A 21,647-nucleotide genomic window follows, 5' to 3' on the forward strand; every position below is an offset into this window, starting at 1 on the left:
TATAAAATAGCCTTCTTCTGATTATTTAATGTTTTAGGCTGGATTTTGTCCTGTTAGGTATCAGAATTTTAACCTCTGCATTCATATTGTTTCCATTTGCCTGGTGAATCTTTGGCCCCACTTTATTTTTAAACTTTTTGAATAAGTACCTTTTAAATTGGTCTCATATAGAACATAAAATGCTATTTAGAAAATTTAAATCATATTTGGTCCAAAGTCTATCATATAATCTTACTGAGTATATGCTATGTGTGTTATATTTATGTGTATATGTCTACATTTGTCTGTCTACTTTTTTTCCTAAATTAGTTTTTAGAATTTAGTAAGATTAGTGTTTTTTATTCTAGCAGTACAAAAAGTAACTCTGGAACATGAATCCCCTCTCTCTTTATATAGCCTCAACTATGTATCACTAGTAAATTGCATTTTTTGATTCTCATCCATTTCCTAAACAAGAATTTTTTATTTTATTTTACTTTCCCCTATTATATCCTTCTTCCTTTTAAAATATTTGAAATCTTTCTCCTTTTGTCAAAACATGTTGGAATTACAAGTTATATTTTATTCCATGACCTAAGATTGTTTTAGTCTGAGTTCTCTAATCCACTAAGTGAAGTATTCTCCATTAGTACTTTTGAAAAATGTTTTCCTAAGCACCATTTCATTGGATAAACCTTGAAGTTCATTCTCTAATACATGGGAACAAACTAAGTGTCACAGACCAAGTTTTGTCTGCTTCCTATTTTTATAAATAAAATTTTCTTATAATATATTAATATTGATTTCATTTTGGATTTTTTGTTTTGTCTATGGATGGTTTTGTGTTGCAATGATAGAATTTTGTAGTTTTGATAGAGAGCAAATAAACCTCAAAGTTTAAAATACTTAAGCATTTCATGAAGAAATCTAATTTATGCCATAGTAGACTCTTTAGTAAAGACACATATCTACAGTATTCACTGAGTTATGGCACCCTGTTTTTCTTATCACCTTAACTCACAAGGACTAGCATTAATGTTCGGCATTGGTTTAGTTAACTTTTTAAAATCCATTGTTCTTCTCCATTGTTGCCTTGTACATTGCTTTTGAGCAATCTAATTTCAATATTATTATTTTGCCTTTATAAATCTCATCTCTTTCTGGGAGAATTTTGTTTTAATCAATAAATTCTAATCACTTAACTAGGATATATAATAGAGTTCAATTTTCTGGGTCACTTTTTACCAATAACCACTAGAATCTTTTGATGTTTAAGTTCAGGTCTTATATTTCTTGGAAGTTTTCTTAAAAAGTAGTTTTAAAAATTATATATATATTTTTTACTATTACATTGTTTCTTTTTTCTTTAGTGATGCTAGTTGTATATATGATTTGCTTCTTTTGCCTATCTTTCCCTGTTGTTTTTATTTCTAATATTTTATTTTAAAATTTCTTCCATCTCTTAATTCTCTTGACCCCTTCCTTTTCTTCTTAGGCCTTAACCTTTAAATCTATTTTCTCTTTGATGCTTTATAATTTATTTTCCAATTTCTAATATGTTTTTATGTTTCTCTTCTACTTCTTTGTTGGATTTATTTCTTGTTTCATTTCTTACAGCTTTTCTAGTTTATTTTTGTTCTGTGAGTTTTAATTTTCAGATTCAAAGTGTTTCTTCAAACATAAGTGCATATTTGAGGACACTTGAATCAGATTGGGATATTTTTTGCAGTTTTCTTCAACCTTGTGGTTTTTGGAAAGCAACTATTAATACTTTTACATGTATTTTCTATTTTTTTCATTAGTTCTGTATGGATGTATTCTACTTTTCTTTTCCAATTAATTTCCTATAAAGAACAATTAGTTTTAGGGTCCACAAAGTGCACTTTATTTCATGGACAATAATGGTACCAGGGTGGTTGTTGAAGTCAAATGAAGATGGGCCAATTTACATTTCATTTCTCTATAGTCTCCTTATTCCTATTTTTCCTTCATTGTCAGTATCTTTTTTCTATACATCTATATTCTTTTCACCTGAGAAGTATCTCTTCCTTAAACTACCATAACTTGTTTCACATACTTGAATTCCTTTCCCTATTGCCAAAACTTCACCACATTCAATATTTTGGCATTCATTTTAATTTCTCTTTCAGGGGATAATTTACTCTATAACTCATTTAATTTTTAATTCCTTTCTGCTATTTTACATGGAATCTCTTAAGTAAGCCCACCCACCCTGGCCCACACAAAAACATATCCTCCATTTCTAGAGATAGTGGGAATTGTATGTATAGGTTATGTGAAAGTCATGCTATACTGTACTGTAAGTTTTTAAAAGTGTGGTCTCTCTAGTTCAATTTGCTCTCATTGTTCCCATTCCTCAGGAAACACCTGATTGTTTAATAGACAGGTGAATTGAATCCAATAGGATCCATGATTTTGAATTTTAGTAAACTCCCAAGCAATTTTACTAAAGTTTGACCTTTTTTGTGTAATGTAGTATTGGGAATTGAACTCAGGTGTGCTCTACCACTGAGCTATATCACCAGTTTTTTTTTATGTTTTATTTTCAGATAGGATCTAACTAAATTGCTGTGGCCAGCCTGAAACTAGTGATCCTCCTGACTTAGGTTCCCAAATCACTGGAATTACAGGCATGGACCACCATGTCCAACTATTTAGAAATTTTTATGTCAAGATACTTAAAATGGTATACTCTGTGCAGCAATGAATTGACATTCTATATAGAGGATTACATATTAATAATATATTTTAGATAATAGAATTTTTAAATTTGACTTTAAACATTGCCTGCCATCTATTTGTGATCTAAAACCTTCACATGCACTTTCATTCAAAAGCACAGATTATTTACACTTTATTCACTACTTGACCCAAGGCAATTGAAAGAATCTAAAAAAAGGAATAAATGACCAATACCTTCAGGATACTGTCCTTGGTGTTAATATTTTCCCTCCCTATATTATATGTTTAATATTTAAATACACCCAAAATTTAAAAAAACTTAATTGGTTAATCTTGATTTTTGCACCTGTCCATGAAATAGAAGGCAGTGGGGAATAGCTGAACAAAATTTAGCAACCACAAAATCAAAGAAGAGTTCTCCAGTGAAGCAGCAGGATATTATTACTGGAAAGGAAAGAAATGTTGATCAGACTTAACAAATAGCATGCACTCTGGTGATTTACTATTAAGTAAAATCAATACTTCAGTAATATATAACTTAGCATTGAGTAAACCTGCTAATTTAAGCTTATACTGTGGGTTGCATCCCTTCTTGAACTAATCCAAAGATTGTCTTCTGAAGTCACATTCACAATGATTAGTGAGTGGTCTACTAAATAGCACTCTGTAGTAATATTTTCAAGTGTATGATAAATCAAGATGCTAGAAGAAGTATTGAATGATCTTAGAGCTTGAGGCCTACTCCCAGGTCTTCCCTTTGTCCATAATGTCCACACTTTGGCTCAGAGTAATTATGACCTCAAGTAAGGAACTCACACAGCAGCAAGTGTTCAGTCTTTCATAACATAACTTAAATAGCATTGTTCAAGGAGGCACACTTTATAAATAGATGATTCTGAATTCACTTCTTATAAGCAAAGCAAAACTGGGAGATTTACTATTAAGAACATTTTTTATATAAATACCTTCTTCCTAGTACATATGATTAGCCTATCTACCTAGAGGTACAGTCATATTAAGAAAAATAAATAAATCAAATAATCTGCTTTTTTTTCTTAGTGTTGAGGGTATTTCACTGCTAAAGGGAATAGGAAGTCTAAATGTTAGATCCTTTGAAATTAGTTTCCTATTTCTCAAATAGTTTGTACTTATGGATATTGTGATCTAAATTTCCAACATATGCTGGAAACCCTTAGAAGACATTTGTGCCTAGACTGTCCTTCCTCCATAAGGCACCTTCATTAATTTATTCAAGAATTACCTCCTTAATAAGGTCTTGAGAAACTTCTTTATAAAGAAGACCTAAGACCTATTTTTCTCACTTTTCTGTTTTATTTTTATCCAAAGTATTTATCCTTATTTAAGTTACTGTAAATTTCACTAATTTACTTAGGTTTTCTTCTTTTTAAGAACTAACTCCACCAATAAACTATAAATTACCTAAGAATAGTTGTTTTTTTAAGGCTGCAAATTTAGTTTCAGGGCCATAGTTGGAATATAATGAACTGAGTACATTTCTCTAAAAAGTATTTGCTTATACTTTCCTTTGAAAGTAGGTGAAAGATGAGTCACCCATTATATTTTAATTTTTAATGTTTAGCTGCTCTTTTAAGGAAGTTATTTCCAGCTACTATTTTATAATAGGCAGAACATATCCCATTCTAAAATCATCATTCTCTATTACAAAGGAAAGTAAACTTTGAAGACTTAGTTTAAATATTTGAAATATGTATTATTACCACATGTACATATATGACTGCTTGACTGATATGCTCCTACAATTTATGCAATCAGAAAAATGAGAGATTATACTTTAATTATGTATAATCTATCAAAATGTATAAATGCATTCTACTGTCATGTACATCTAATTAAAACAGAATAACAAATTTAAAAATTTTAAAAATATGTAGATCTACATCAGTCAAGACATATTTTTGACAGATTAAAATGTCATTTGATTTTGCACAAAATTTTGATTTAATTCATTATTTTAAAATAATTACAAATTTTAAAAAACTTCATGTAATAATAGAAAAGCAAGATTTTGTAATTCTCCATTTCCTATTGTTTCCTAAGATGATGCATTGTATTTTATTAAAATTTATAATACCAGATTTTACTTAATTATAATGCCTGAAAATAACAGGAACAAAGGATTGATTCATTTATTTTACTTGACAATAATTATGAATAATTTCATAATCAGTCAGGATTGCCTAAATCACAGAAATCATTGAGGTTATTATATATTAAGCCCTCTGCTTTTCTAATCACATTAAAGTCAGATCGATAAATTCTTGTAGAATGTGAATTCTATTTACTAAGAAGAAGGAAACTAATACAAAAATGACATGTGCTAGAGTGATAGAGAAAAGTGAATTAAGAATGACTAAGGATTTGTGAAATATTTGAGAGAGGTATGTGTGTTTGTGTGTGTGTGATGTGTATGACACAAAGTTGTTAGCTAAAATACAGTCTGTACTGTGAGTTGCAGTTTTAAAAGTTTAAACAAAACTGGTTTAGTACTGAAGAATCCAGACATAGAATATTTAATTCTTTCTCCTCTAAGTATGCTTGCTTGTATTGAGAAATATTCTTGGGCAATTATACTTCTCAGTCCTGCTCTACATTCTAAAGTTCAAACAAGTTACCGTGGAAGTTTTTCTTGCTTGCTGCAGACCACAGAAATATGGCCTGTATTCTTCATTTAAAGTGATTTCCAACACAGTCTCGCATTTGTTCTTTGAGCATTGTTTTAGTCAGGTTTAGAGAGGTTTTCAAAGGGGACTACTGGTTGTAAAAACCCACTCCCTTTCCCCCACCCCCTTTTTCCCACCCCCTCCAATCTGGATAGCTCAGAGAGACACTCTTGGCTGGGAATTTGAAAGAGTTGAGGTGGGAGAGATTAAGTTTGGAAACTGAGATATGGGGTCTGCAGGAGAGGTAGTGGACCAAGAATTGGCTCCTCCACCACATGAGTGCAACCCAGAGGAAATTTGGAGGTACACGGATTTAAAATCTCCTCAGAAAACGTGGAATGGAACCACCATTCGACTCAGTTATCCTACTGCTTGGCATATACCCAAAGGAATTGAAATCAGCATACTATAGTGATGTAGCCACATCAATGATTATAGCAGCTCAATTCACAATAGCTAAGCTATGAAACCAACTTAAGTGCCCTTCAACAGATAAATGGATAAGGAAAATGTGGTATATATACACAATGGAATATTAATCAGTTTTAAAGAAGAATGAAATTATGGCATTTGCCTATATGGATGGAATTGGAGATTATCATGCAAAGTGAAATAAGTCAATGCCAAAAAACCAAAGTCCGAATGTTCTTTCTGATATGTGGATGCTAACATGCTATAAGGGTGGAGCGGGGAGAATAGAAGTTCATTGGATTAGACAAAGAGTAATGAAGGTAATGAAGGGGGGATTGTAATAAAAAAGATAGTATAATGAATTGGACATAACTTTCCTATGTTCATATATGAACACATAGTCAGTGTAACTCCACGTAATGTGCAACCACAAAAATGGGAAGTTATACTTCATGCATGTATAATATGTCAAAATATATTCTACTGTCATGCATATCTTTTTTAAAAAGCAAATTTTTAAAAAGTTTTTTTTTATTGTAAACAAATGGGATACATGTTGTTTCTCTGTTTCTTCATGGAGTAAAGGCTTACCATTTGTGTAATCATAAATTTACATAGGGTAATGTTGTTTGATTCATTCTGTAATTTTTTCCCTTCCCCCTACCCCTCCCACCCCTCTTTTCCCTCTGTACAGTCCTTCCTTCCTCCATTTTTGAGACCCTCCTTAACCCTAACCCTAAACCTAACCCTAACCCTAACACTAACCCCTCCCACCCCCCATTATGTGTCATCATCCGCTTATCAGTGAGATCATTCGTCCTTTGGTTTTTTGAGATTGACTTATATCACTTAGCATGATATTCTCCAATTTCATCCATTTGCCTGCAAATGCCGTAATTTTATCATTCTTTATGGCTGAGTAATATTCCACTGTATATACATATATATATATATATATGCCACAGTTTCTTTATCCATTCATCAATTGAAGGACATCTAGGTTGGTTCCACAATCTGGCTATTGTGAATTGAGCAGCTATGAACATTGATGTGGCTGTATCTCTGTAGTATGCTGATTTTAAGTCCTTTTGGGTATAGGCCAAGGAGTGGGATAGCTGGGTCAAATGGTGGTTCCATTCCAAGCTTTCTGAGGAATCTCCATACTGCTTTCCAGAGTGGCTGCACTAATTTGCAACCCAACCAGCAATGTATGAATGTACCTTTTTCCCCACATCCTCGCCAACACCTATTGTTGCTTGTGTTCTTGATAATCGCCATTCTAATTGGGGTGAGATGGAATCTTAGGGTAGCTTTGATTTGCATTTCTCTTATTACTAGAGATGTTGAACATTTTTTCATATATCTGTTGATTGCTTGTACATCTTCTTCTGTGAAGTGTCTGTTCATTTCCTTAGTCCATTTGTTGATTGGATTATTTGTATTCTTGGTGTAGAGTTTTTTGAGTTCTTTATAGATTCTGGAAATTAGTGCTCTATCTGAAGTATGAGTGGCAAACATTTTCTCTAACTCTGTAGGCTCTTTCTTCACATTACTGATTGTTTCCTTTGCTGAGAGAAAGCTTTTTAGTTTGAATCTATCCCAGTTGTTGATTCTTGCTTTTATTTCTTGGGCTATGGGAGTCCTGTTAAGGAAGTCTGATCCTAAGCCAACATGTTGAAGATTTGGACCTACTTTTTCTTCTCTAAGATGCAGGGTCTCTGGTCTGATTCCAAGGTCCTTGATCCATTTTGAGTTGAGTTTTGTGCAGGGTGAGAGATAGGGGTTCAATTTCATTCTGTTGCATATGGATTTCCAGTTTTCCCAGCACCATTTGTTGAAGAGGCTATCTTTTCTCCATTGCATATTTTTGGCCCCTTTGTCTAATATGAGAAAATTGTATTTATTTGGGTTTGGATCCATGTCCTCTATTCTGTACCATTGATCTACCTGTCTATTTTGGTGCCAATACCATGCTGTTTTTGTTACTATTGCTTTGTAGTATAGTTGAAAGTCTGGTATTGCGATACCCCCTGCTTCGCTCTTTCTGCTAAGGAGTGCTTTAGCTATTCTGGGTTTCTTATTCTTCCAGATGAATTTCATAATTGCTTGCTGTATTTCTGTAAAGTACTTCATTGGGATTTTAATTGGAATTGCATTGAATCTGTATAGCACTTTTGGTAATATGGTCATTTTGACAATATTAGTTCTGCCTATCCAAGAACATGGGAGATCTTTCCACCTTCTAAGATTTTCTTTCTTTAGTGTTATGTAGTTCTCATTGTAGAGGTCTTTCACCTCTTTTGTGAGATTGATTCCCAAGTATTTTATTTTTTTTGAGGCTATTGTGAATGGGGTAGTTTTCCTAACTTCTCTTTCTGAAGAGTCATCACTTATGTATAAAAATGCATTGGATTTATGAGCATTGATCTTGTAACCTGCTACTTTACTGAATTCACTTATGAGTTCTAAAAGTTTTCTGGTGGAATTTCTGGGTTCCTGTAAATATATAATCATGTCATCAGTGAACAGGGATAGTTTGAGTTCTTCTTTTCCTATTCGTATCCCTTTAATTTCTTTGGTTTGTCTAATTGCTCTGGCTAGAGTTTCAAGGACAATGTTGAATAGAAGTGGTGAATGAAGGCATTCCTGCCTTGTTCCAGTTTTTAGGGGTAATGCTTTCAGTTTTTCACCATTTAGAATGATATTGGCCATGGGCTTAGCGTAGATGGCCTTTACAATGTTAAGGAATGTTCCCACTATCCCTACTTTTTCTAGTGTTTTGAGCATGAAGGGATGCTGTATTTTATCAAATGCTTTTTCTGCATCTATTGAAATAATCATATGATTCTTAACTTTAAGTCTGTTGATATGGTGGATGACATTTATTGATTTCCAGATGTTGAACCAACCTTGCATCCCTGGGATAAAACCCAGTTGATCGTGGTGCTCTATCTTTTTTATATATTTTTGTATGCGATTTTCTAAAATTTTGTTGAGAATTTTTGTGTTGATGTTCATTAAGGATATTGGTCTGAAATTTTCTTTCCTCAATGTGTCTCTGTCTGGTTTAGGTATCAGGGTGATACTGGCTTCATAGAATGAATTTGGGAGGGTTCCCTCCTCTTCTATTTCATGGAATACTTTGAGGAGTATTGGAATGAGCGCTTCTTTAAAGGTTTTGTAGAACTAGGCTGAGAACCCATCTGGTTCCGGACTTTTCTTTGTTGGTAGGCTTTTGATGACCTCTTCTATTTCATTGCTTGAAATTGATTTATTTAAGTTTTGTATGTCCTCCTCATTCAGTTTAGGTAATTCATATGTCTCTAGAAACTTGTTGATGTCTTCGAGGTTTTCTGTTTTGTTGGAATATAGGTTTTCAAAATAGCTTCTAATTAAGTTTTGTATTTCAGTCGTGTCTGTTGTGATATTTCCTTGTTCATTCCGAATTTTAGTAATTTGAGTTTTCTCCTTCTTTCTCTTTGTTAGTGTGGGTAAGAGTTTATCAATTTTGTTTATTTTTTCAAAGAACCAACTATTTATTTTGTTAATTTTTCTGATTGTTTCTTTTGTTTCAATTTCATTGATTTCGGCTCTGATTTTAACTATTTCCTGTCTTCTACTATTTTTGGTGTTGGTCTGCTCTTCTTTTTCTAGGGTTTTGAGCTATAGTGTTAAGTTGTTTATTTGTTGATTTTTACTTCTTTTGTTGAATGCGCCCCATGAAATAAATCTTCCTCTAAGTACTGCTTTCATAGTGTCCCAGAGATTTTGATATGATGTGTCTTTGTTCTCGTTTACTTCTATGAATTTTTTTATTTCCCTCCTAATGTCTTCTGTTATCCATTCATCATATAATAGGGAATTATTTAATCTTCAGGTATTGGAGAAGTTTCTGTTTTTTATTCTGTCATTTATTTCTAATTCAATCCATTATGATCTGATAGAATACAAGGTAGTATCTCTATCTTCTTGTATTTGCTAACAGTAGCATTGTGGCATAAAATATGGTCTATTTTAGGAAGGATCCATGTGCTGCTGAGAAGAAAGTGTATTCATTCTTTTTGGATCGTACATTCTACATATGTCCATTAAGTCTAAATTGTTGATTGTGTTATTGTAATCTATGGTTTCTTTTTTCAATTTTTGTTTGGAAGATCTATCCAGTGGTGAGAGAGGTATGGTAAAGTCACCTAGTATTATTGTTTTGTGGTCTATTTGATTTCTGGAATTGAGAAGGATTTGTTTGACGTACATGGATGAGCCAATGTTTGGAGCATAGATATTTATGATTCTTATGTCTTGCTGATTTATGCTTCCCTTAAGCAGTATGTAATATCCTTCTTTATCCCTTCTGACTAGTTTTGGCTTGAAGGTTAATTTTGTCAGGGTATTAATGCACTAATTAGGTTAAACCTCTTGTAACCCAATCATTTCACCTCTAAATTTTCTTGCCTTGTCTCAGAAATGAGCTTTTGGGGGACACCTAATATCTAAACCATAACAAGCTTTACTAGCACCTCACAAAACTTCCGGTTCTCTTCTTTGCCTTAAATCAGTCATATGTGTGCCTATAGTGCTTATTTTGAACAATAAACAAAATTATCAAACTTATGGTAAAATACATGCAATTCTTTTTCAAAGTCATGATTTCTATTTGTTTCTTTGCAACAATAAAGACAGTTATTTCAGAATCTGCCCTAAGATTCCATATTTTCCACCCTTCCACATATCTGAAGTCCTGTTGATAGAAACAGAATAGAATATATAGTCACTATACTGCCTTCTGAAAGCATTAGAATGGATTATATTCAATTTCATGAATTTTTTCTATGTTCCTTTGGACATTTCCTTATAGTTATACTTATATCTGAAGCAAACTAGACCCTTAATGTGATTCTACTAACAATTACTTTCAGAACAGGCTTGCACAAGAACAGAAAATTATTCTATTTGTGTAGGCTTAACTATCAGAAAACATATAGACCATCCATTTTCTTGGAAGTCTAGAGATTTCTGTCAAAAATATATTGTCAGTAGTTCTTTTGATCTCAAGTTCATCCTTTGTAAAGACATCTGATGCCTTATATTCCATAGTACTTGAAGTAATTCCTAGTAAATACCTATATATTAAGTTGATGGTGTACTGTGGGAACAGAGCTATTGGCATATTTAGATAAATGGACCACCAAAAGATTATTCTGATGTCCAAACTGGTCTAGGATATGATCAGTGTTGGAAACTATTTGACTTTAAATTTTCTTATAAAACTTTGTTAAGCTAATTTTATATACAATAAAGTGTATCATTTTAAGGGTACCATTTGTTCAGTCTAATTAAATGCACACACCCTTGAAAGTAGCATCATAGTCAAGATATAGCACATTTCCAACACTCTTAAAAGTTTTTTCATATTTTTTATAGTTAATCACTCTCCCACCACTGGCTCAAAGCTTCCATTTCTCTACCCTGCTTCACATAGATTAATTTTTATGCCTTTTTAATTCATACAATTGTAATTATACAGTAGGACACTTTTGCATTGGACTTTTTTGAGCCATATATTTTTGAGCATCATCCATGTTCTTGAATGTAGCAGTAGTTTCATTCTCTTTATTAATCTTGAGTGCTGTTCAATCATATTTATAGACCACAGTTAATTTATCCATTCACTTTTTGAAAGGCACTTTTATTGATTCCAATTTGAAGGTTTCATAAACATTTACTTAAAAGTTTTTTGTGGGCATGTATTTTTATCTCTCATGTTAAATCTTAGAGGTCAAATTTCTTGCTTATATAAAGTATATGCTTATATTTACAAGAAATTGTCAGCACATCTTCCAATATCATACAAAATTTTCCAAAGTGCTTTTACTATTTTATGTTTCCTTCACTCACTACTGAATATATTCAATCCATATACTCACCAAGTACTTTTTATGACAAATTTTTAAAATTTTAGTCACTTAGTTGATAGGTGTTACTATCTCATTGTGTATTTAATTTGCATTTCCCTGAATACTGGTGATGTTAATAATGTATTCATATCTTCAGTCATCAGATGCTTTCATTCATTTAGTGTTCATATACTGTTCTATTTTTACTTATTTCATCCTTTTAATGATAGTTCTTTACACATCCTGTATACAAATCCTTTGTTATATTGCAAATATTTTCTCTCAGTATATGACTCGATTTTTAATTTATAAGGAGATTTTGGAAAATCAGAAGTTTCAATTTTTATAAAGTTCAATTTATCATTTTTAAAATTTATTATGGTGATTTAACACACAAAAGTTTTGCCTAGCAGTTCTAAAGATTATTTTCTGTTACCTGCTAGAAGTTTTACAGTTTTATCTTTTATATTATGATTTATAATTCACTTTGAATTATTTTGGTGATGGCACAGGAGTACAATAAAGATTAATTTTATTTTGTTTTTTCAAGCATAACCTAATTTTTCCAGGACTATTTGAATTATCTGTGCTTCTTTATGGAAAATCTATGGACCACGAATACGTACATCTAATTTTTGGTTCTGGTCTTTCCACTACTTTATGTATATCCTTAGGCCAACACGTCACTGCCTTGATTTCAGTGAACTTAAATTGTGAAATTAAATGACGATTTTATTTCACTTTTCCTTGCCTTCAAAATGTGTTCAACCCTTTTACACTTTATTCACATATAAATCGCAAAATTAATCAACTTCCATAAAAACATCTACTGAGATCTTGATGGGAATTGTGTTTGACCTATACATCTGTTTAGGAAAGAGTGAAGAATTGTCTTCCTAATCATAAACATGATCTCACTCTTCATTTATTAAGATTATCTTTAATTTATCTCATCTATATTTTGTGGTTTTCATTGTGTATATTTTACTAATTTATAACTAATATTTCATTTTGGTGTTAACTTTGAGTGACATTTTTAAAACTTTCGTTTCCAAGTCATTTATTGCTGGTGCATACATGTACAGTCGATGTACAGTTATATGCTAATGAATAGTTTAGTATTAGCAAATTTGTTTTGTAGATCCTGAAATGTTTTCTATGTACATAAACATGTCATTTGAAGTGAGAGAAAGTTTTACCTCTTATTTGCAAGCAAGGTTTTTTTTATTCCTCATTCATGTCTTGTTACACTGCCTAGAGCTTCTAGTACAATATTGAATAGATGTAATAAGAGTGAAAATCTTTGCCTTGTTACTGACCTCAGACATAATTGAACACTGCTACCAACATATTTGAAAAAATTGATATTCTTGAAGTAAAACACCCAATAATGACTGAATTCACATTATTTTCAATTGTAGTTGAAAAATTTGGGGACAAAACCACTAATCTCAATATATTTCAAAATATTAAACTTATGAAGAATATGTTTTCTTACCAAAATGTAATCAAACTAGAAATAACATTTGGAAAATAAGGAAATCAATACAAGTGTATTTTCGTAGATGCAGAAAAACTGACAAAAATCCAAAACATTTATAATAAATCTCTAAGAAACATAAAAAATCTGAAGAGCTTATTAAGAAAGTTAAAACAATGTCACATTGGGAAGAAATATATGAAACACATATATAAAAATGTGGTATCAAAATATAACAATAATCTTCACAAATCAATAATTAAGATCAATCACCCCAATAAAACAAGGGAGAAAAGCATGCCAATGATGCAAATGGCAAAGAAGATACCTAAAAGCTCACTCTTTGTAAATATATTTGACATTACTAGTCATTAGGTAAGTGAGTGATTAAAATTGAGGTCAAAAATAAGCGTGCTGGGAAGGGAGCAGAACAACTAGAACTTTCATACAGAGTTGGCAGTAGTTTAAAATGGTAAAACAGTTGAATAACATCCTGTATAGTTAAATCTACACCCACACTATGACCAAGTAATCCTACTTCTAAGTGTACACCTAAGAGAAAGATATGCAAGTAGTGATTTGTGAACCAGAATGCGGATAGCCCCAAATGTTTATAATTCCACAATAATCGAACTATGGATATTTATATAATTGAATCCTATTCAGCAATAAAAGGAAATGGGCTACTGATATAATCCTTCATATGCCTTGCATTTTATGTTAGTTTAAGAAGCCAGACAGCAGAAAGTACATGCTGGATGAAAAACATCTACATAATGTTCAAGAATATACATGACTACTCCATGGTAATAGAAATTGAGTTCTTGAATACCTGGTTGAGGGCACTGAGTGGGAAAAGAGGCCCAAAAACCTTTCTGGAGTGATGGGCAAGTTGCTTTATCTTGATTCAGCCTATGGTTACACTGGACCATGTATTTGTCAATATTCATTGAGTGGCATACTTAAGACTTGTGTTCTTTATTGAATGTAAAAAATCCAAAGTTTTTGTAAAGACTTACATGTCCGTATACAATCTAGCCTCACATTAATTCCTTAAGCCTCATCTCTTAATACCTTTATTGCAATCCAAACATATATACCTCTACACTGGAACACTTGTTTTGAATGTTCAAGCATTGTGTGACCTCAGTGTTTTTTTCTTTGTATAGGAATAGGAGAGATTTCTACCCCATCGTATGCTAGTATCTGAGGTTTGCCTACAGGTACAGATGGGAATTTAAACAACTTCCACTTTTTTTTTAAGGTATCCATTGGGACAGCTGTCACATCTTCAGATTTTTGCACAGATATTGCTTTTCAGTGAGGACTTCTTTGGCAACATCCTTAAAGATTGCTGTGTCTCTCCTTTGTCGCTCCCCATGATTTTACTCTTTATTTTCCTCTGCTTATAATATTCTGCCACTTTCCAAATGTTCAAATTTGTCTCTCACCAGGCTTTGTGAAAGCACAATTTTTGACTGCTTTTGTTCACTGCTTTTTCTCTAGTGCCTAGAATATTGCCAGGCAGGTTATTAAGATTTAAGTATTATTTTTGAATGAAAAATTTATGTTTCAGGATATATTAAAATACCTGGCTCAACTTCCATAGCTCAGAAGAAAGCATTCAAATACCTCTATTGTTGCACATGTCTGTACATAGTTATGAACCTGAAGGTTTGGCCTTGTGGGTGGGCAGGACACTGTCCACGATACCCTGTGGACTTGAGGAACCAGTGTCTTCTGGGCTTTGCTCTGGTATGCTAAGACTTGCTCTTCTCAGTGTCTAGACAAAGTTTTCTTTACAGAAGAAACTTCCTTTTCATTTGCTGACAGATAAATGCCTCTGGCTCTATTAGGTAGATAGAAGTTGACAGAATTTGGAAGAGAAAACTCTTCCATCTACTTGGATCAATCATAAGAGCCCTGTTCTCCTTCCTTTTCTCTGAAATACTTGAAATGCTTGTTTCTGAGTCTCTTTAGGGTGCTAGAGGGCAAATAGATTCCTTTCTTGGCAGCAGCTTCCTTGCGTATATCCTTGGGTACATTGTTTTTCCTCTGTTTCTTAAGTCAGAAATTCTTTTTGTTCTATTTTCTAACAATTGTTTGAATCAGTACCACCCTCCTTTTCTTGGTATTGTTATTACTTTTTTTCCCTACATCATTCCACTGGAGTCTTGAAACAGATGATAACTATGTGTGGTTAATCCATCATCTGAGCGGGAAGTCTTTGTTGTATTTTTTAGTGAGTCAGAAACCAGTGTCAGGCAAATCCTTCATAACCTGAAGTCCAGCCTACAGCTGACTTCACCTCCCTTTCTCTTCCTGTCCTTTCTTAGAGGACTGGTTGTGTCACATGCTCAAACTGAAAAAGGTAAAGATGAAATTTCCATTTTGAAGATATAGCTCCACATTTTAAAAGAACTAGGCAAATTTATTCTAAAATAATATATTCAGAGTACTAAATTCCTTGTGTTTTCAAGTCAGCAGAGTTATGGTTCCTGATTTCTTACCTGGGACTCCAAAGAAGGAATGATATGAACTTGAGATAAATGTACAATTCTTTTTTTTTTCCCTTTGAGGTGCTGAGGATTAGGCATGCTAGGCAAGCACTCTCCAAAATTAGTCATTTTCTTCAGTTCCAAATGTACAATTCTTGATGATTAAAGAATTCATGGAGATACTAAGGACACCAATCAGAAACCCTGGCTACAAATTTCACAAGCTATCCTCACTTTGATCACACCCTGTTCTAATAAATCAAAATACATGTTGTTTTATTTAAAAGCAAAAATGATTTACTTTTGTTTTAAATAAACACACAAGAAAAGGGGAAAGCAACTCATAAAATCTGAGAGGGGAGATCATCTTAAAATAGTCATCTTTCAAATGACCCATAGAATGGCATACAAGTTTGTCAGGCAATGGATCAGAAAAAGTTGACACAATTTTCTTCCTAGGAATAGGAGAAATTTCTATTCCGTCACAAGCTAGCATCTGAGGTATACTTGCAAGTATGGAAGGGAATTTAAAACAACATTGTTTATAGAGAATTATCTGTGTTAATTATTTTATATATTGCTTTTAGATAAAATAGCATTAATATGGCCATATTTGACTTTAAGTTCAAATCTTGGTTTTATCCTTTTTGATTATAGGAAAGTTGCATAAATATATGAAGCCTTAAGTATCTGATGCATAAAATTATAGGTCATTACTTCAAGATTATGTGGTGAATTTTTAAATGCTATAAAACTTGCAAAACACTTATTTGTCATATGATAAATGTTCTATAAATTAGAATATTATTATTGTCATAGTTCAACAAATTGCATCCCACTACATAGATATAGTTATATTCCTTTTGTTATGTGTCTTCTCTCAAAATGAAGAGGAGTTATTCATCTCCACATTTTTCTTTGAGGCCTGTAGCTAAAGAAAACTTTTATTTAATTCCTTCAAAAGGAACACACCAGTTTCAAGGTTATGACTCTGGGGATTTATCTATTTTTCTATACATTGTGATTTCTTTTTCTTTATTTTTCAGATATCTTTAGGAAGCACAAAAAAAGAAAAAAAAAAAAAAACTTGCTTGTATTTGTAGTATGAGTGAATCAACAGGAACAAAACATTTGGCAAAATAGCACAAAAAGCACTTTAGTGAAAGCCCAGTAGGAGAAAGAGATCAAGGCCCCAGAGTGTCCTATAATATTTCTGAGTGATTGACAAAGAATTCTCTACCTTCCCCCAAGAAACCATACAGTCCTCTTGTAAAAGTGATGGCACATGAGTAGAAATTGCCTGCCACATTTGTACTCCAGTCTGTTCTCATTCATGCAACTTCAAGTAGCCATCTCATGAGATTGTCTTTTCAGAACAACAGGGAATATACATAGACAGACCATCCACAGGTCATAATACCAGATCCTGGAAGTAAAAGTAATCCTCTTTTCATAGAGTAAAGCAGTGGACTAATTTAAAGAAAGCCAGAGTACCTAATTCACCAATATGAACCCTTACATGTACAAAATAGAACTCTCTGAAGGCTTGTCTCCAACACTGACCTCAGAATTAAATAAGAAGAAAACATTATCAATATGTGCAAAATAGGGCAAACCATACATTTATTCAGTTCTACTAAAGGTAACTTAGAAAATCCATCACAGAAACTCATATGTCTGAGATACTTAAAAACAGACAAATTCTTTATTGTGAATTAATTGATGTTATTTTTTCTCTTTCCACATATTCATTGGTGCATTATAGTTGTATATAATAATGGGATTTGTTGTTACATAGTCACACATGAACACAATGTAACAGTATAATTTGGGCAAAATCACTCCCCAGAACTTCCTCCCTCCCTCCCCTCCTTCCTCCTTTTAGTCCCTTTCCTCTTTTGTTCTCCCTTTGATTTCATGAGATTCCCCTCCTGCCCCAACCCCAACTGTTTTTGTCTTTTTTTTCCTCTCTAGTTTCAGCATAGGAGGGAAAACCTATTACCCTTCACCTTCTGAGTCTGGTTTATTTTGCTTTACACAATGACTCAAAGTAATAGACATTATTGTCTTGGGCAGTTTTTGGTTTTTAGAAAAATCAAGCAGAATATACAGAAAGTTCTCAAGGAGTCCCTCACCATCCACCTCCCATTTTACCCTATTATTAACATTTTTTATGAGTGTGGTTTATTTGTTATAATTAATAAGCCAATATTAGTACATTGTTAGCTAAGTCCCTAGGGTTAACATTAGGTTTCACTCATTGGTGTTCATTCTATTAATTTTGTATGGTGAGTAGGCACCATTACAGTGTCACCCAAAACAGTTTCACTCACAAAAAATCTGTTCTCTATCTACTCTATTTTCCCTACTTCCCACCACCTCCCACCCCTGAACCCCAGGGCCATAACTGAATTTTACCCACTCAGTAGTTTGCCTTTGCCAGGATGTCTTGTATTCCAAATCATATAGTATGTAACATTTTTAGTTCTATCTCTTGCACTTAGCAATGACCTTTTAAGAATTTTCTATGTCTTTAAGAGGCTTAGTGCCCTAATTCATTGTATTTCTGAATATTATCATAAGAATATGTTACAGTTTATCTTTCAGCTATTGAAAACAATGTGAATTGCTTTTAAGTTTTGATAATTATAAATAAAGTTTCTATGAACATTCACGTATAGGCTTTCATGTAGAAATGTATTTTCTGATTTATTTGGGTAAATATCACAGAGCATGGTTTCTGGATTATATGATAAGTGAATATTAAGTTATATAAGAAACAGTCAAATGATTTTTCAAAGTGAGATCACCATTTTGCATTTCTACCAGCAGTGAATAAGAGTTCTCATGACTCTACATCTTAAACAGTATTTTAAGATGTTTGGGGTTTTGATCATTCTAATAGTTGTACAATGATACTGTTGTTTTCATGTGGTATTCTCTAATGCCATTTGATATTAAATGTTTTCATGTTTTCCCCCTTTTTGGTGAAGCATTTTCAGAATTTTTTTTTTTTTTTTGCCAATTTCTTAATCCAACTGTTAAGTTTCTTATTGTTGAACATTAATAGATCTCTGTATATTTCAAGTATGAGATTGTTAAAAATCAGGTGTGTATTTTCCAAGTTTACATTTTCATTTTCTTAACAGTAACTTTCACAGAAAAGGAGTTTCAGTTTTAATGATGTCTAATCTTTCATTTTTATTTTAGTGGGTTGGATTTGTAGTATGGTTTCTAAAATAGTCAACATACCCAGAGTCACCTAGATTTTCTCTTTTGTTATTTTATCATTATCTGTTTATCAGTACACATATGCACAGCATATAATATATAGTATGTTATGTATCCTGAATTATGCATAAAAATATAATCTAATATATAAAATTTAAATATGTGAAGATAGTTTCATTTTTTTCTTTGGTAATATCTATAGGCTTTATTTCTTTATCTTATTGCACCTGTTGAATAAGGGGAGTGACAGCATATATCTTTGCCTTCTTGATCATAATGAGAGAATATCTGCTTTCTCGCCATTAAGTATGATGTTAGATGTAAGGTTTTTAGTAGACATTCTTTATCAAGTTGAAGAACTTTCCCCATTCCTATTTTACTTAGAGTTTCTATCATGATGGTTGTTGAATTTATCAAATGTTTGTCTTCATATATTTATAAAATTACATAATTTTTCTCCTTTTCTGTTGGCAAGTTGGAGAACATTAATTAATTTTTGAGTGTTCAACCAGCCTTGTATACCTGGTATGAAATCCCACTTCATTGTGGTATCTAATTCTTTTATAAATTATTGAATTTGATTTGCTAATATTTTGTTGACAATTGTTATATCTAGTTCAAAGAAGACACAGACCTGTAATTTTTCTTCTTATAATGTGTTTGTCTCATTTGGGTATTAGGATAATATTAGTCACATAGGCTAAATTAGAAAGTATTCTCTGACTTAAATTTTCTGGAAAATATTATTGAAAATTCTATGTTTTTTTCCATAAATGCTTTGTATAATTCACCAGAATTAGAATTCATCTAAGCCTGGTAGTTTCTGTTTTAGAAATTTATTCCTAATAGATACAAACTTTAATTGATACATACACACACACACACACACATTCATCCAGACTATTTCTCCTAGTGTATATTTTTTTGTAGTGTGTGTCTTTGAAAGAATTTGTATATTTCCCATATGTTATGAAATTTATGGACATAAAGATTTATAGCATGTCCTTTTAATGTATTTTAAATACAGACATCATGAATCTTAAAGTAGAATTTCAAAGCACTTATTTCTCTGAGTAATTGAACAACTTGGCTTTTCTTTTAATTTGTGTGTTGTGAGGCACACAGAATCTAGGTTATTGTTTAAACTGATGTCACATGGAAAGGGACTTGATACAGAAATGGACATTGATTTTTGAAACATATCTATGTATTATATGGTCACAAGTAAAATTAAAGGTAATGAAAGTAAACACTAAAATTAAATGCAAAGGCAAAAAAGAAATATAAATCTTCATGAAATTGATGAATATATCCAAATACTACATAAATTTATTCAAGAAAATTTTGAACACATTCTTTATAATCCCAGACCAAGAAAATTTTCATTTTATGGAAGATCTTTTTCCTCCCTACCCATTTCTACTTCTTTCTAAAAACTTAGGACTCAATTTGTGTGCTCTAGGCACAGCAAACTGTTGCCAGATACCCAAATATGCCATTTTCCTCATCTCTGAAGCACACTTTCTATATTATCTACTTTGCCCTTAAAAACCCTCTGCACATGTCAGTCATAATAGGAAGCATCCCTAGCAAACACAGCTTAGAGAGCCTGGAGATGCAAGTAACATGCATAAGTACAGAGACAGGGATCCACGGGTATCAAGTGTGCTGGAATCATAAAGCTCATAAAGGGAAGGTTCATGATTAGATCTAATTAAGATTAGATCTTCTGATTAGAAGTCTTACTTTCATTCTAGAATAGAAAAATAGAAACTGTCATATAAATTCTTTGGTTATTTGAAATTGATCTCTGTAACTGTGCAAATATTTCTAAATTAACCTGAGTCTTAGTTTCCTATCCTATGAAAATGAAATTCATATAATATAAAGTTACTGTAAACATAAGATAATTACTATTCTTAAACTTTTGCCTCAACTCTGAAACACATAAAGATAGCCAAATATCTTTCATACAAATCTTTATAAATTTCAAAAATTTTCAAAACCCCTCCTTGAATTTTAGTAGGAAAATTTTGACTACCATTTACAGAGCTCTGGCTGTATATGTAGAACTAACTTTATTAAGTTTAACTATTACAGCAGTGGTTCAGGAAAACTCTCATTTCCATTGTTGTAGAAGCTGTGATAACAGCACCCAGAGTCTCCCCATCTTCTGGGAGAGTGTCCAGCAATTAATCCAGCAGCTGCCAGCCTTCTCAGAGCACCACCACCCAAGGTCCCGACCTCTTCACTATTCACAGTAAGTGACTAGATTGGAGTTAAAAGTTCACCTCTCAAGCCAACTCTGTAACTCAAAGGTATCACCTTATATTCAAAACCCTCTGCAGGGAAAGTGGAAGCTCTGCTAATATTGTATTACACCTTAACTTCCATCCTACCCATTCCTGTATCTTTTTTTTCCCCTTTTGTAGATTATGATACCAAGAGCATTCATTAATAAGCTTCCCACATGCTTTTTTCTGTCTTGATATCTGCTTTTCTTTGACTTTCATGACGGAGGTGAGAAAAAATATTTCCTAGGGAGTACAGTAATGTTCACATAACCTCAAAAACCATGATATCCTTTCCTTTCCAATGGTAGCTCCATGGGGGTTACCAGTGACTACCACAAAGTAAGTAAAAATTTTTGAATACATCATATGATTCACCTCTGAAAATCATATCTCTCTGAATTTTAATATCCTTTGTAATTTCTGGAGCATATTCAGTATTTTTCTGAGAATCCTTA

General features: G+C 32.4%; 1 long non-coding RNA gene across 2 annotated transcripts in view; it reads left to right on the forward strand.

Annotated features, from left to right (window-relative positions):
* Positions 1 to 21,647, forward strand: part of LOC124993074 (uncharacterized) — a 73,120-nt gene that overhangs the window by 39,103 nt on the left and 12,370 nt on the right. For both annotated transcript variants that reach the window (XR_007110240.1, XR_007110241.1), the window contains exon 3: positions 21,036 to 21,158. This is a non-coding gene — a long non-coding RNA (uncharacterized LOC124993074). The remainder of the gene's footprint in view (positions 1 to 21,035; positions 21,159 to 21,647) is intronic.

The sequence above is a fragment of the Sciurus carolinensis genome, chromosome 1, assembly GCF_902686445.1.
Source record: "Sciurus carolinensis chromosome 1, mSciCar1.2, whole genome shotgun sequence".
In the NCBI taxonomy this organism is placed as follows: Eukaryota; Metazoa; Chordata; class Mammalia; order Rodentia; family Sciuridae; genus Sciurus; species Sciurus carolinensis.